The following is a 15,121-nucleotide window of genomic DNA, read 5'->3' on the forward strand; positions in this document are numbered from 1 at the left end:
AGGCTGGGGTGATGTCGAGCATGAGCAGACCTGCAGCTGACTTTTAATGTCCTCCTCATTTCGTGACAATCATAAGACGTAGAGTTCAAAGAATATTTTAGCTTCAGAAAGTGCAGAAGCAATGGTTTTGGAAAATTAGGAGGCTAAAGTAAGTAAGAAATCTGGTGTGCTGAGAACTTTCCAAACTAGAAATCCTTGATTATCTTTCAGCTCCCCTATGGTGGCAACCTTCAAGCATTGGTCACTGTTGCCTGCCTGTTTCCTCCTTGTTTATCCAGTCCCTCTGCTCCCAGCTGCCACTCCCCTCCATCCAGAAATGGGTTGAAATTGTTTCTCTGGGCTGTGCTTCTCTTACATTTCTAATTCAATCACTTTTCCAGAAGAGCTGGGGCTAGCCCAAATTCTGGCTTAGCCTCCAGGGAGTCTTGGACTTAGAAAGCAGGGACTGGTTTTGCCTACCATCTTAATGGGGTCAAAGTCAGAGGGCCTGTAGGAGGTGTGGATGCAGCAGACCTCAGGATGCTGTTAGAGGGTTAAAACCAAGCCCCTGTGGACTTCTCTGGATTCCAGAGCCTCAAAACTTCTGGTGGACAGGAAAAAGATAGGGGAAAAGCACTTTAGTTCTGGCAGTGATTTATTGGATGAGAAAACATACAAACCATAACAAAAGAACACAGGCAAAAATCCAAAGAGCAACAAAACTAGTAAGGGAATTTCTCACTACCTCTGTGGATGGTCTCCTTCCCCACCCATATATGGACATTATGGTTGGGCATGAAGTTAGGATGGAGGTTTGGGGGCCATACCAGGAGAGAGGGTCAAGGTAGAGGAAAGGGGGATGCTTATTTTGCTTTATTGTATACCTGCTGAAATTCTCAAAGAACAAAAGAATTAACAAATAACATTTAAGGAAACAAAACCAAACAATTGAGAGGACATTAACCCAAAACTGTACAAATAAGTGAAACAATAGAAGGAAAAGTTGAATTGTGGATTAGGATAAATATTTGTAGATCATATGTGCAATATGACGATATATGTGTACACACACACACACACACACACACACACACACACACATACACACACACACCAAAGTCAAGGAATAAAAAGGAATGGGAAAGTTTCCAATTTGAAATACTAAAAGGATCCAAATAGAAAATGTTCCAAGGAAGATATGTGACTGGACAACAGATACATGGAAAGGCTTTCAGCATCACCATCCACCTAGGAAAGGCAAACTCATCTCCCTGTGATCTACTACCTCATAGCTGTCCAGTGGCTGTTTTCAAAGAGACAGAAAGTGTTGATGAGGCTATAGGGGGATGTTAAAACTCTACACTGTTGGTGCGATCTAAAATTTGCACAGCTATTATAGAAAATAGGGCAATTCCCAAATTAAAAATAGAAATATTGTACGGCCCAGTAGTCCCTTTTGTAGATTTAAAGCTAAAAGATATAAGCTCAGTTCCTTCAAGAGGCCCCTACTTCCATATTTTCTGCAGCACTATAGACAGGAGACAAGCACAGCATAGTCTATTCAATAGATAACTGCTGGATAAAGAAACACACACACACACACACACACACACACACACACACACTCATACACACATACTAACTCATACAAATTACTCCTAAGTGTATATGTAAGTGTGTGTATATATATATATATATATATATATATATATATATATATATATATATTTATGTTTATAGATGTACATATACAAATTTGAATATGCTTCAGAATACCATTCAGCCTTACCAAGAAAGGCACTCCTACCGTTTGTAACATGATATATATCAATTTATTAGACATTATTTAAGTGAAATAAGCCCAACACAGAAAAAGATGGCATGGTTGTTCTTATACGTAGAATCTAAAAGAAATGTTGAGACCATAGGGAAAAACAATGGTTGCTAGAAGTGAGAGTGTGCATATGTACAAAGAGGTCAAAGGCACAAAGGCAGAGGTAGTAGGATCACAAAGTTAGAGACAAAATGTTTTGCATGAGGATGACAGTATATTGTACCACATATTGGATGTATGCCAGCCGAATAGATTTTAGGTTCTCTTATTAGAAAAAGATCCCTATGTAAGATGATGGATATGTTAATTGGGGACTGTAATCATCATTTTGCCATGTAGATGTAAATCAAAATGACATGTTATGCACCTTAAAGACATGAGATTAAGAAGAAATCTTAGAGGAGATGAATGAGTGAGTCCCCGGGTTCTTCCCCTCCTGAGCCTGGAATGGGGAAGGTAGGGGACTCAGGGTGTCTCCCTCCTGCTTTCTAATGAGCCTGTCAATCACCTTGCTTGTAGTCAGCTGGCACACAGGGAAATATAAGACTGCCTTCTGCCACCTGGAAACCTACCCTTCACCTTCCCACAAAGACTGTCACACATTTAGAGGAACCAGGCACCCAGAGACAATAAAGGAAGCATATTTACAGGAGATGTTAGTAGCAATTTAACAACAAGAAGGGTCATAAACAAAAATAGATTGTGTTTTAAAGGAAAAAAATGGAAGCTTGGTTTTAGAATAAATTTTCAACTGTTTCTAAAATTATTGCCTTGGAATAGGAAGTAACAGAAATATTTCTAAGTTATAATGGAAAAAAGATCTTTAGGGTATGTCAAGGTGATCAGCTCAAACACAAGAACATCTCAATAACCACTACATTGTTGAGCAGAAGGATCATATGGAGAATATGCAGTTATTTCAGCGGGACTGAACATCCTTGCTTTGAATACACACTTGAGCCACAGATCAAGTGAAACTTTAGGTTTCAGAATGATTGAATACCCTGGGCACAGGCTGGCAAAAATCCCAAAATTTAAGAACTCAGAGAAATCCCTTAAACACAGGATGCCTATGGGGCCATAGGGAGGACAATGTTATGCTTCTGCATAATTATGGTTTATGAACAAATTTTACTGACTCTTGTGACTTGAACTAAAAACCTAGTTCATGGCTGGCTGGTTAGAAATTTCTGTTTTGCAGAGATAACTAGTGAAAGACATGATCAGGAAGAAATGCATAGGTTGCAGACTTGTACGATATAGCCACTCCCGGTGCCCCTGCTGAGAGATTTATTTCTGTTCCACAGAGTTAGGGTAGGAATCCAAGATCCTCTGTGACTTTTTCAGGGAAAAAGAAGAGATGGATGATCCTTTCTACTATATAATGCAAGTATCTTTATTTCCATCATTTTTCATCTGTGATGGCACCCCTATAGTGGTGTGGCAGTTCATCCACATTTCAGTGATCCAGAAAGTGAGTGTGTGTGTGTGTGTGTACATGTGTGTGTACACTTGTGTGTGTCTCTGTGTGTGCATGTGTGTGAGAGACAGAGATAGAGCTACAGAGAGAGACAGACTTTACTTTTTACTTTCTATAAGGAATTGGTATTTTGCTCAGCTCCAGATACTTCCTGCATGCATTCCAAATAAGATTAATAAAGAGAGGCATGAAAATTTTAGAGCAATTTATTAAATACAACTGGTTTCAGATTTCCTACTTGAAACAAAGACATCTAGAAGAGGATAGAATATACCACCCCTCACCCCCCCACACCTTTTCTTTCATCAAAAGGGCCCATTATCCAGGGAGATTTAATCCACTTTTGAGAGCGATAGAAACTATTTACAGACATGGAGTACTGAGAAACTGTATAATCATTATGCCCTGAGGAAGGTATTCAGATGAGAAAAGTACTTTATTATACTGTATTTACAATAGTGAGAGCTTAAACACTGAGGATGTGATGAATAGTGAAGTATTTAGGGGAAAAGCGGTTGAATTCTGATATATGAAATACACAGAAGGAAAAATACGATAAATGAATATAGGGATTAATATGTGATATGTAGACTTTGGTGAAATGTTAATTATAGAATCTGCATACTGATATGTAAGAGTTCTTGGAAAAACCCATCTAGCTTTTCTACACATTTGAAACTATCATACAGTGTTGGAAAAATTCACTTGTTAAATAGGCTATTCTAAGATTAAAGAGGATGAACTTCAAGGTTAGGAAAAAGGGAAAGTATAGGAAATAAATGGTCCTCAAACAGTTTGTCCCTAAAGATACATGCATATAGATAGTGACTGTATCGGACTTGATAAAGGGAATGCTTGGAAAAGTCTGAGATTCAAGTTCCATGAGGATTTTTGATACTCAGTAGATAACACTGAACACTGACATGACAATCCAAAACAGTTTAAGAAATATCAGTGACTCCATAAAACAAACACAGGCGTCACACAGGGAAACATGAGGAAAATGGGAGCATTCTTAGTTACCAGACATTAGAGCGCTGGGAGACTAGACATCCTAGAAATCTTAGGTGAACGGGGAAGAGTGGGCCAAAGGACTGAGGACTTCCAAGTGAAGGAAATTGGCCCTGTGCTACTTTCAGAGAATAATTTACAAGAAAAAGAAGTGTGCCCTGTGTAAGGGAGGGTGTGGAACCCAAACGGAGAACGTGATATAAGAACTCTACAACAAAGAACTGAAATTCCCTAAAAATGATCTGAATAACCCAATAAAAATGACTAAAAGATACTTGGCCAAATTTATGTTAAGCACAGAGTGAGACTACATAGTAACTGAAGTTAAAGACAAATGGATCAGTTAGAACCCAGGATGTGTGGGAAATGGGAAAGTGGTTGACAGGGGTGTGAGGGATATTAAGGGTGAGAGTGGTGTGTGCAAAATTGTCTCAAATCAAATTAATAAAAAAAGATAGGAAATATGCCAGGAGAATTTTAGAAATAAAAATGTGACAGAAATTGATCAAATAAAAAAATAAAATCGTCACACCCAGAGAGTCCTGCCCCTAGGACCCAGGCCCTGGGACACAACCAGTCCCTGGGAACTCCCACCCAACTCTGCCCCAGTTGCTGGCCAGCAGGGAAAACTCCTGTGGGAAGCTACCCCTGCCACCAAAATCCCCCATCGGACCCTGCAAGCTACAAGTTCTATACCCTGCCCCGATACCCATCTGCCTGTGACCCCAGTAACTTCCTGAGGCATGGAAACCAAACTGCCAGCTCTCATTGGACCAAGAGCTCTCACTTGACCAAGAGTAACTTCCTGAGTCAGGGAAACCAAACGGCTAGCTCTCATTAGACCAAGAGCTCTCATTGGACCAAGAGTAACTTCCTGAGACAGGGAATCCACCAGCTCTCATTAGACCAAGAGTGGCTTTCTGAGATATAGAATCTGCCATCTCTCATTGGACCACCAGAGGCTTCCTGAGACACAGAATCTATTAGCTCTGACTGAACCAAGAGCCCCGATAAAACCAAGAGCAGCTCTGTGAGTCACAGAATCAACTAGCTTGGGTTGGGCCAAGAGCAGCTCCCTGAGATACAGAATCTGCCAGCTCCAATTAGACCAAGAGCCAAGATTGGACCCAGAGGGGCTCCCTGAGACATAGACACAACAAGCACAGAGTAGACCAATAGCAACTCGCTCAGACACAGGCACTTCTTGGACCTGTTGGAGGAGGAGATGGGAAGACATCAAGGCAAAAATATATACAACAACATGAAGAGCAATATGGCATCACCAGAACCTATCCCTCCTCCAACAACAAGATGTGAACATCACAATGAAGAAGAAGCAAAAGAAAGTAACCTAAAAAAATAGCTTCATGAAGATGCTAGAGGCCTTTCAAGAAAAAATGAAAAATGAAATTGAGGAAAAGACAAACAAAAATGGAAAGAAATCAATAAAGAAATAGAAGAAAAGACAAATAAAAATTGGAAGAAATCAATAATCCCTTAAAGAAAGCCAAGAAAACCATGAAAAAGCAGTTAAACAGGTGAGGGAAACAGTTCAAGACCTGAAAAGGGAAATAGAACAATGAAGAAGACACAAACAGAGGGAATGCTGGAAATAGAAAATCTGAGTAAATGAACAGGAAACACAGATGCAAGCATAACCAACAGAATACAAGAGATGGAAGAGTGAATCTCTGGTGTAGAGGATACAATAGAGGAAACAGATTCATCAGTCAAAGAAAATATCAAAGCCAAAAAATCATAACACAAAATGTCCAGGAAATCTGGAACATCATGAAAAGGCCAAACCTAAGAATAATAGGGATAGAAGAAGGAAAAAACTACCAACTCAAAGGCACAGAAAATATATTCAACAAGATCATAGAAGAAAACTTTCACAACTTAAGGAAGGAAATACCTATGAAGATACAAGAAGCCTATAGAACACTAAACAGACTAGACCCCCCCAAAAAGTCCCCTTGCCACATAATAATTAAACAACTAAACATGCAGAATAAAGAAAGAATATTAAGAGCAGCAAAGGAAAAAGGCCAAGTGACTTATAAAGGCAGACCCATCAGAATAACAGCCTACTTCTCAATTGAGACTTTGAAAGCCAGAAGGACCTGGACAGATGTAATGCAGACACTAAGAGACCATGAATGCCACCCTAGACTAATATACCCAGAAAAACTTTCACTCACAATAGATGGAGTGAGCAAGATATTCCAACACAAAACCAGATTTAAACAATACCAATCCACAAATTCAGCCCTACAGAAAGCACTAGAAGGAAAATTCCAACCTAAGGAAGTCAGATACACCCACGAAAACACAGGCAATAGATAACCCCACCGCAGTAAATCCCAAAGAAGAGAAATAAACACACACTACCACCAAAAGATAACAGAATTTATCAATAACTAGTCATTAATACCCCTTAATATCAATGAACTTAATTCACCTATAAAAAGACACTGGTTTACAGAATGGATAAGAAAGCAGGACCCATCTTTCTGCTGCATACAAAAAACACACCTCAACTTCAAAGATAGACACTACTTCAGAGTAAAAGGCTGGGAAAAGTCTTTCCAATCAAATGATCTTAAGAAGCAAGCTGGTGTAGCTATCCTAATATCCAACAAAATGGACTTCAAACTAAAATCAATCAAAAGAGATTGAGAAGGACATTACATACTCATCACAGGAAAGATTCACCAAGATGAAGTTTCAATTCTGAACATTTATGCCCCAAACACAAGGGCACCCACATATGTAAAAGAAATATTACTAAAGCTTAAATCACTCATCAAACCCCACACATTATTAGTGGGAGACTTCAACACCCTACTCTCACCACTGGATAGGTCTGCCAGACCAAAACTTAACAGAGAAATAAGGGTCTTAACTGATGTTATGACTCAAATGGACTTAAGTGATATCTACAGAACATTCCACCCTAACAAAAAAGAATATACCTTCTTCTCAGCACCCCATGGAAGCTTCTCTAAAATTGACCACATACTCAGTTACAAAGCAAATCTCAACAGATACAAAAAAATTGAAATAACCTCCTGTATTCTATCAGACCACCAGGGTTTAAAGTTAGATTTCAACAACAACAAAAATTACAGAAAGCCTACACTCTCATGGAAACTGAATAATACCCAACAGAATTACCAATGGGTCAAGGAAGAAATAAAGAAAGAAATTAAAGACTTCCTAGAGATCAATGAAAATGAATGTCCCATACCCAAACTTATGGGACACCATGAAAGCAGTGCTAAGAGGAAAATTCATAGCACTAAATGCCCACATAAAGAAGTCGGAGAAATCTCACACTAGTGACTTAACAGCACACCTGAAAGCTCTAGAACAAGAAGAAGCAAAGTCACCCAGGAGGAATAGATGCCAGGAAATAATCAAATTGAGAGCTGAAATCAATAAAATAGAAACAAAGAGAAGAATACATGAAAAGAATCAATGAAATAAAGAGTTGGTTGAGAAAATCAACAATGTAGATAAGCCCTTATCCAGACTAACCAAAAGGCAGAGAGAGAGAGAGAGAGAGAGAGAGAGAGAGAGAGAGAGAGAGAGAGAGAGAGAGAGAGAGAGAGAGCATCCAAATTAACAATATCAGAAATGAAAAGGGAGACATAACAATTGACATTGAGAAAATCCAGAGAATCATCAGGTCATACTTCAAGAACCTGTACGCCACAAACTTGGAAAATCTAAAAGAAATGGACAAATTTCTGGATAGGTACCACATTCCTAAGTTAAATCAAGACCAGATAAACTATTTAAATAGACCAATAACCCTTAGGGAAATATAAACAATCATTAAAAGTCTCCCAACCAAAAAACCCCAGGACCAGATGGTTTCAAAACAGAATTCTACCAGATCTTCAAAGAAGGGTTAATATCAATACTCTTTAAATTGTTCCACACAATAGAAACAGAAGGAACATTACCGAACTCCTTTTATGAGTCTACAGTTACTCTGATTCCCAAGCCAAACAAAGATGCAACAAAGAAAGAGAATTATAGACCAGTCTCCCTCATGAACACTGAAGCAAAAATACTCAATAAAATATGACAGACTCCAAGAACACATCAAAACAATTATCCACCATGATCAAGTAGGCTTCATCCCAGAGATGCAAGTTTGGTTCAACATATGAAAATCTGTCAATGTAATACACCATATAAATAAACTGGAAGAAAAAAACCACATGATCATCTCATTAGATGCTGAAAAGGCCTTTGACAAAATACAACACCCCTTCACGATAAAGGTCTTAGAGAGATCAGGAATACAGGGAACATATCTAAACATTATAAAGGCAATTTACAGGAAGCCAACAGCCAACATCAAATTAAATGGAGAGAAACTCAAAGTGATTCCACTAAAATCAGGAACAAGGCAAGGCTGTCTGCTCTCCCCATATTTATTCAATATAGTACTTGAAGTTCTATCCAGAGCAATATGACAACAAAGGGAGATCAAGGGGATACAAATTGGAAAGGAAGAAGTCAAGCTTTCACTATTTGCAGATGATATGATAGTATACATAAGTGACCCCAAAAATTCAACCAAGGAACTCATACAGCTGATAAACACCTTCAGTAACGTGGCATGATACAAGATTAACTCAAAAAAAATCAGTAGCCCGCCGGGCGGTGGTGGCGCACGCCTTTAATCCCAGCACTTGGGAGGCAGAGCCAGGCGGATCTCTGTGAGTTCGAGGCCAGCCTGGGCTACCAAGTGAGTTCCAGGAAAGGCGCAAAGCTACACAGAGAAACCCTGTCTCGAAAAACCAAAAAAAAAAAAAAAAAAAATCAGTAGCCCTCCTATATACAAATGACAAATGAGTTGAGAAAAAAATCAGACAAATATCACCCTTTACAATAGGCACAAATAATATAAAATACCTTGGGGTAACTCTAACTATGCAAGTGAAGGATCTATATGACAAGTACTTTAAGTCTCTGAAGAAAGAAATTGAAGATATTAGAAAATGGAAAGATCTCCCATGCTCATGGATAGGTGCTGTGGGATGGTCTGTATGTCAAATGTGTTGCTGATTGGTCAATAAATAAATCACTGATTGGCCAGTGGCCAGGCAGGAAGTATAGGTGGGACTAACAGAGAGGAGAATTGAGAGAACAGGAAGCTGGGTAAGGGAGACACTGCCAGCCGCCACCATGACAAACCGCATGTGAAGATGCCGGTAAGCCACGAGCCATGTGGCAAAGTATAGATTAATAGAAATGGATTAATTTAAGCTGTAAGAACAGTTAGCAAGAAGCCTGCCATGGCCATACAGTTTGTAACCAATATAAGTCTCTGTGTTTACTTGGTTGGGTCTGAGTGGCTGTGGGACTGGCGGGTGAGAGAGTTTTGCCCTGACCGTGGGCCAGGCAGGAAAACTCTAGCTACAGATAGGTAGAATTTTAACATAGTAAAAATGGCAATATTACCAAAAGCAATCTACAGATTCAATGCAATCTCCATCAAAATCCCACCATAATTCTTCACAGACCTGGAAAGAACAATACTCAACTTCATATGAAAAACAAAAAACCCAGGATAGCTAAAATAATCCTATATAATAAAGCAACCTCTGGAGGCATCATGATCCCTGAGTTCAAGCTCTACTATAGAGCTACAGTAATAAAAACAGCTTGTTACTGGAATAAAAACTGACATGTGGACCAATGGAATCGAATCGAAGAACCTGACATTAATCTGCACACGTATGAACACCTAATTTTTGACAAAGAAGCCAAAACTGTACAATGGAAAAAAGAAAGCATCTTCAACAAATGGTGCTGGTATAACTGGATATCAACATGTAGAAGATTGCAAATAGATCCATATCTGTCTTCATGCACAAAACTTAAGTCCAAGTGGATCAAAGACTTCAACATAAATCCAGTTACCCTGAACCTGATAGAAGAGAGAGTAGGAAGTAGTCTTGAACTCATTGGCACTGGAGATCACTTCCTAAATATAACACCAGTAGCAGAGACACTGAGAGCAACAATTAATAAATAGAACCTGAAGCTTTCGTAGGGCAAAGGACATGGTCAATAAGACAAAACAACAGCCCACAGGATGGGAAAAGATCTTCACCAACCCCACATCTGACAGAGGGCTGATATCCAGAATATATAAAGAACTTGAGAAACTAGACATCAAAATACCTAACAGCCCAATTAAAAAGTGGCCTATAGAGCTAAACAGAGAATTCTCAACAGAAGAAGCTCAAATGGCTGAAAGACATTTAAAGAAATGCTCAACATCCTTAGTCATCAGGGAAATGCACATCAAAATGACTCTGAGATACCATCTTACACCTGTCAGAATGGCTAAGATAAAAAACACTGAAGATAGCTTATGTTGGAGAGGATGTGGAACAAGGGGAACACTCCTGCACTGTTGGTGGGAATGCAAACTTGTACAGCCACTTTGGAAATCAGTTTGGCGGTTTCTCATAAAATTGGGAATCAATCTTCCTCAAGACCCAGCTATACCGCTATTTGGCATATACCCAAGGAATGCTCAATCTTTCCACAAGGACACATGCTCAACTGTGTTCATAGCAGCATTATTTGTAATAGCCAGAACCTGGAAACAACCTAGATGCCCCTCAACTGAAGAGTGGATAAAGAAAATGTGGTACATGTACACAATGGAGTACTACTCAGTAGAGAAAAACAATGACATCATGAGGTTTGCAGGCAAATGGATGGAACTAGAAAATGTCATCCTGAAGTGAGGTAACCCAGACTCAGAAAGACAAACATGGCATGTACTCACTTACAAGTGGATACTAGATGTAAAGCAAAGGATAACCAGACTGCAACCCACAGCTCCAGGGAGACTAGCTAGTAAGGGGACCCTAGGATAGACACAAGGATTGCCCAGTGCTGAGAAATGGATGAGATCTACATGAGCAAACTGGGGGTGAGGCGGGGGTAATGAAGGGCAAGAGTCAGGGGGAATGAGAGCTTAGGGGAGCGGAGGCTTGAGCTGGATCAGGAACAGAGTGGGAGAACAAGGAAAGAGATACCATGATAAATGAAGGCACCATGGGGATAAGGAGAAGCAGAGTGATAGGAAGGTCCCCAGGAATTCACAAAAATGACTCCACCATAGACTACTGGCAATGGTCAAGAGGGTGCCTGAGCTGACCTACTCTGGTGATCAGATGGCTGAATACCCTAACTGACATCATAGAACCATCACCCAGTGACTGATGGAAGCAGATGCAGAGATCCATGGCCGGGTCCCAGGCCCAGCTACAGGATTCCAATTGATGAGAGAGAGAAGGAATTCTTTTTTTTTTTTTTTCCCCTAGACAGGGTTTCTCTGTGTAACAGCCCTGGCCATCCTGGAAGTCACTCTGTAGACCAGGCTAGCCTCGAACTCACAGAGATCCACCTGCCTGTCTCCCAAGTGCTGGGATTAAAGGCGTGCACCACCACCGCCCAGCTGAGAGAAGGAATTCTATGAGCAAGAGATATCGAGAGCATGATTGGAAAAAGTACAGAGACAACTAGCCAAACTAGTGGAAACACATGAACTGTGGACCAATAGTTGAGGAGCCCCCATGGTACTGGACTGTGCCCTCTGTATAAGCGAGACAGTTGTTTAGCTTGAACTGTTTAGGGGGCCCCCAGAAAGTGGGACCAGGTGCATGAGCTAGCTTTTTGGAGCCTAGTGCCTGTGGTGGGACACTTTGCTCAGCCTTGGTGCAGGGAGGAGTGACTTGGACCTGCCTCAGTTGAATGTGCTGGGCTCTGCTGACTCCCCATGGAAACTGATGCCTTGGAGGAGCTGGAAGTGGGGGGTGAATTGAGGGGAGGGCTGGGAGAGTGAGAAGAGGGAGAACTGGGGAATCTGTGGTTGATATGTAGAATGAATGGAGAATCTCTTAATAAAAAAATCAAGTAAATAAAAGTCAGCTTTAACTTAAACATGTAAAGAATGGACTCTGTTGTATGTCATGACACTAAGTGTGAATGCATTGAACCCTTTACAATGTTCTGTCAGAATGCCTCCAAGGAAAACTGGAATGGAAATTAATTGGAGAGAACTGGAGCTTCATCAAACCAAATTTAAATGAAAATAAGTATAAACAGACAATAATGAAATACAGCAATAACTACACTAAATGGGATAAACAGATTTCCCCACCAAATTGTGGTCTGTGAAGAGATTTATAGAGTACTTGCCAATCATGGGAAAAGAGATTTTTTAGAGTACTTTCCAATCATGGGAAAGACCTGTGATTGACAAGAGCATTGCTTTAAACAAACAAATGAATGAACACATGAAGAAAACATGGTGGACATATACAAAATCAAATACTACTTAGCTGTGAATGGAGCAGACGTCATTCTGTCATTGGGGATGCCCTGGATGGACTTAGAGGACATTATGCTAAACCCAGAAAGATAAATACATGCTCAGACATCCATAAAACTTACGCTAAAGCATATTGTCAAATTATGATGACTAGGGGCATGGAGGGGGAGCTGGAAAGATCTTGGTTAAAGTATGCAGTATCTCATTTAGGTGGAAGATTTATTCTACTACTGTAGCAACTGCTGTAGTTGGATCTTGAGAGTATTTCGAAGGCTCAGCTTCACACAGGACAGGTCAGAGAGTGGATAGAACCTAACTTAGCTCATTGGGGCTCACCTTTGAAGAAGTGATAATGGCCCCATGCCATTTCCTTGCTCTTTGTGTCCTCGTCATGAGGTTACTGGTTTTTAATTCCTCATGTGATTTCAGTACTATGTGCTACCTTGCACAGACACAAAGCAAGGGAGCTAATAAATTACGGACAGGAACCCTTGAAACAGTGAGCCAATATAACCTTTTATCTTCATAATTCCGATGTTTCAGGAGTCATGATAATGGAAAACTAATACAGCTGCTAATGTATTATAGTCTTAAATTCTCTCTTTCTGCCTTTCTATCTTGCTATCTCTCTCACACCCACAGAATGAGGGTATTTTATGCTTTTTTGCCTCCCCCCAAACAAAGCTAAAATGTATATTATTTGGTTTAATTTACTTCTCTTATAAGGCATATGCATCTGGAAACACTGTACGTGATATATAGTTTTATTTTTCAATTGTAGCTGTTTTTAAAAAACAAAAATGAATAAGAATAGAATCATGCCAAGCCTAATGGCACAGGCTTGTAATCTGTCTATTTTAATTAAGGTGCTAAAGTAGGAGGGTTATGAGTTGAAGGCCAGGTAGGGCATCTTATTGAGACAAAGTGTAGCACGAATCTTACATGGTCTTATTAATAAAAAACAAACCCAAGAGCCAGGTATTGGGGTAAATTCTGAAAGATCAGAGAGACAGAACAAGCCACAGACAATCTTACATGCTAGTTCCTCAGCTGATCTTGTTTCCTTAAACTGAAAGCTTCTGAGTCCTCGCCCGAATGGATCTCAGCTAAACTGCTGCTCAAAAGCCTAAAAGCTTAAAAAGCGTCTGGTTTTTGGTCCTCATGCCTTATATACCTTTCTGCTTCCTGCCATGACGTTCTGGGATTAAAGACATGTGTCTTTTCCAAGCAAAGACATGAGATCTCAAGTGCTGGGACTAAAGCTGTGTGCCATCACACCTAGCTCTGTTCCTAGTGTGGCCTTGAACTCACAGAGATCCACATGGATCTCTGCCTCCCAAGTGATAGGATTAAAGGTGTATGTGCCACCATTTTCTGGCTTCTATGTCTATCTAGTGGCTGTTCTAATAAGTTTATGAGGGTGCGCAATATATTGGGGAACACAATATCACCACAACAAAGTTTTAAATAAAAAGTGAAAAGGTTGGGAATAAAGGGGCAAATTATGGAAAAACGTGGACATATGGTAATGTGCATCAGGCAATATAAAGTCAAATATAAAGGAAAAAATTAGAAATGCAAGAATAGCTTATTAGGCATATCATTGTAGCAAAACACCTCAATTTATTTATCATATTTAGAACTGAGAAGAGTTCATAGGAATGAAAATATAAGCATAAAGGGTTTAAAATACATTTCCAATAAGTGGAATTTAATAAGTGTGTATAGAATCTCATGACCTTTTGAAAGGAAAAGGGCTGAGAAATATTTAACCAATAGAAATTGTACAGGTTGTGTTCTCTGGTCTTAATCCAATAAAATAGGAGATAAGAAGAGAAGTAAACATTAAGGCTGTAGCTACTTGGACATGTAGGACATCTCCACATCACTCTTGGCTCAAGGAGGTAGTTTAAACTGAACTTACTACCCAGAGAGTAGCAAGAAGTCAAATATCTCCTAGAAAACAAGAGATGCAAAACTGCCTCTGGTGTGTACTGATCTTAAACATCTAATTTAAAAGAAAAAAAAAAACGAAAGGACTTGGTTCTCATTTGTGGAAATTGAATCAAATACTTAACAAATGAACTGAAAATAGTAAAAGAGGAAGGAATTCTTAAGGATAAATTTTAATGGCACAAAGTCAGCACTGTGTTTTTTGGTTTTAGAAAAACTATACAAAGAACAAAAAGCCAAAACAACCAAGCAGGACCTCCACAGCCTTTTGAACTTGGGTTGAAAAGATGAGATGGAAAAAAATGTCTACAAACACACAACTAAGTAAAGGAGTTTTGTGGGATGGCTCATCCTAACGGGCTTGAGGGCCAGCCCCCAAACAAGTAAAAAAGATACTTTCTGAGAGCCAGCCTGGGTCTGCCTGATGGTCTTAGCAATAGTAGCTGAAACATGATCTGGAGATGACCTGGACCAATGAGAGGCAGCCATG

The sequence above is a fragment of the Peromyscus californicus genome, unplaced genomic scaffold (assembly GCF_007827085.1).
Source record: "Peromyscus californicus insignis strain IS unplaced genomic scaffold, ASM782708v3 Scaffold_19__1_contigs__length_69161282, whole genome shotgun sequence".
Lineage (NCBI taxonomy): Eukaryota > Metazoa > Chordata > Mammalia > Rodentia > Cricetidae > Peromyscus > Peromyscus californicus.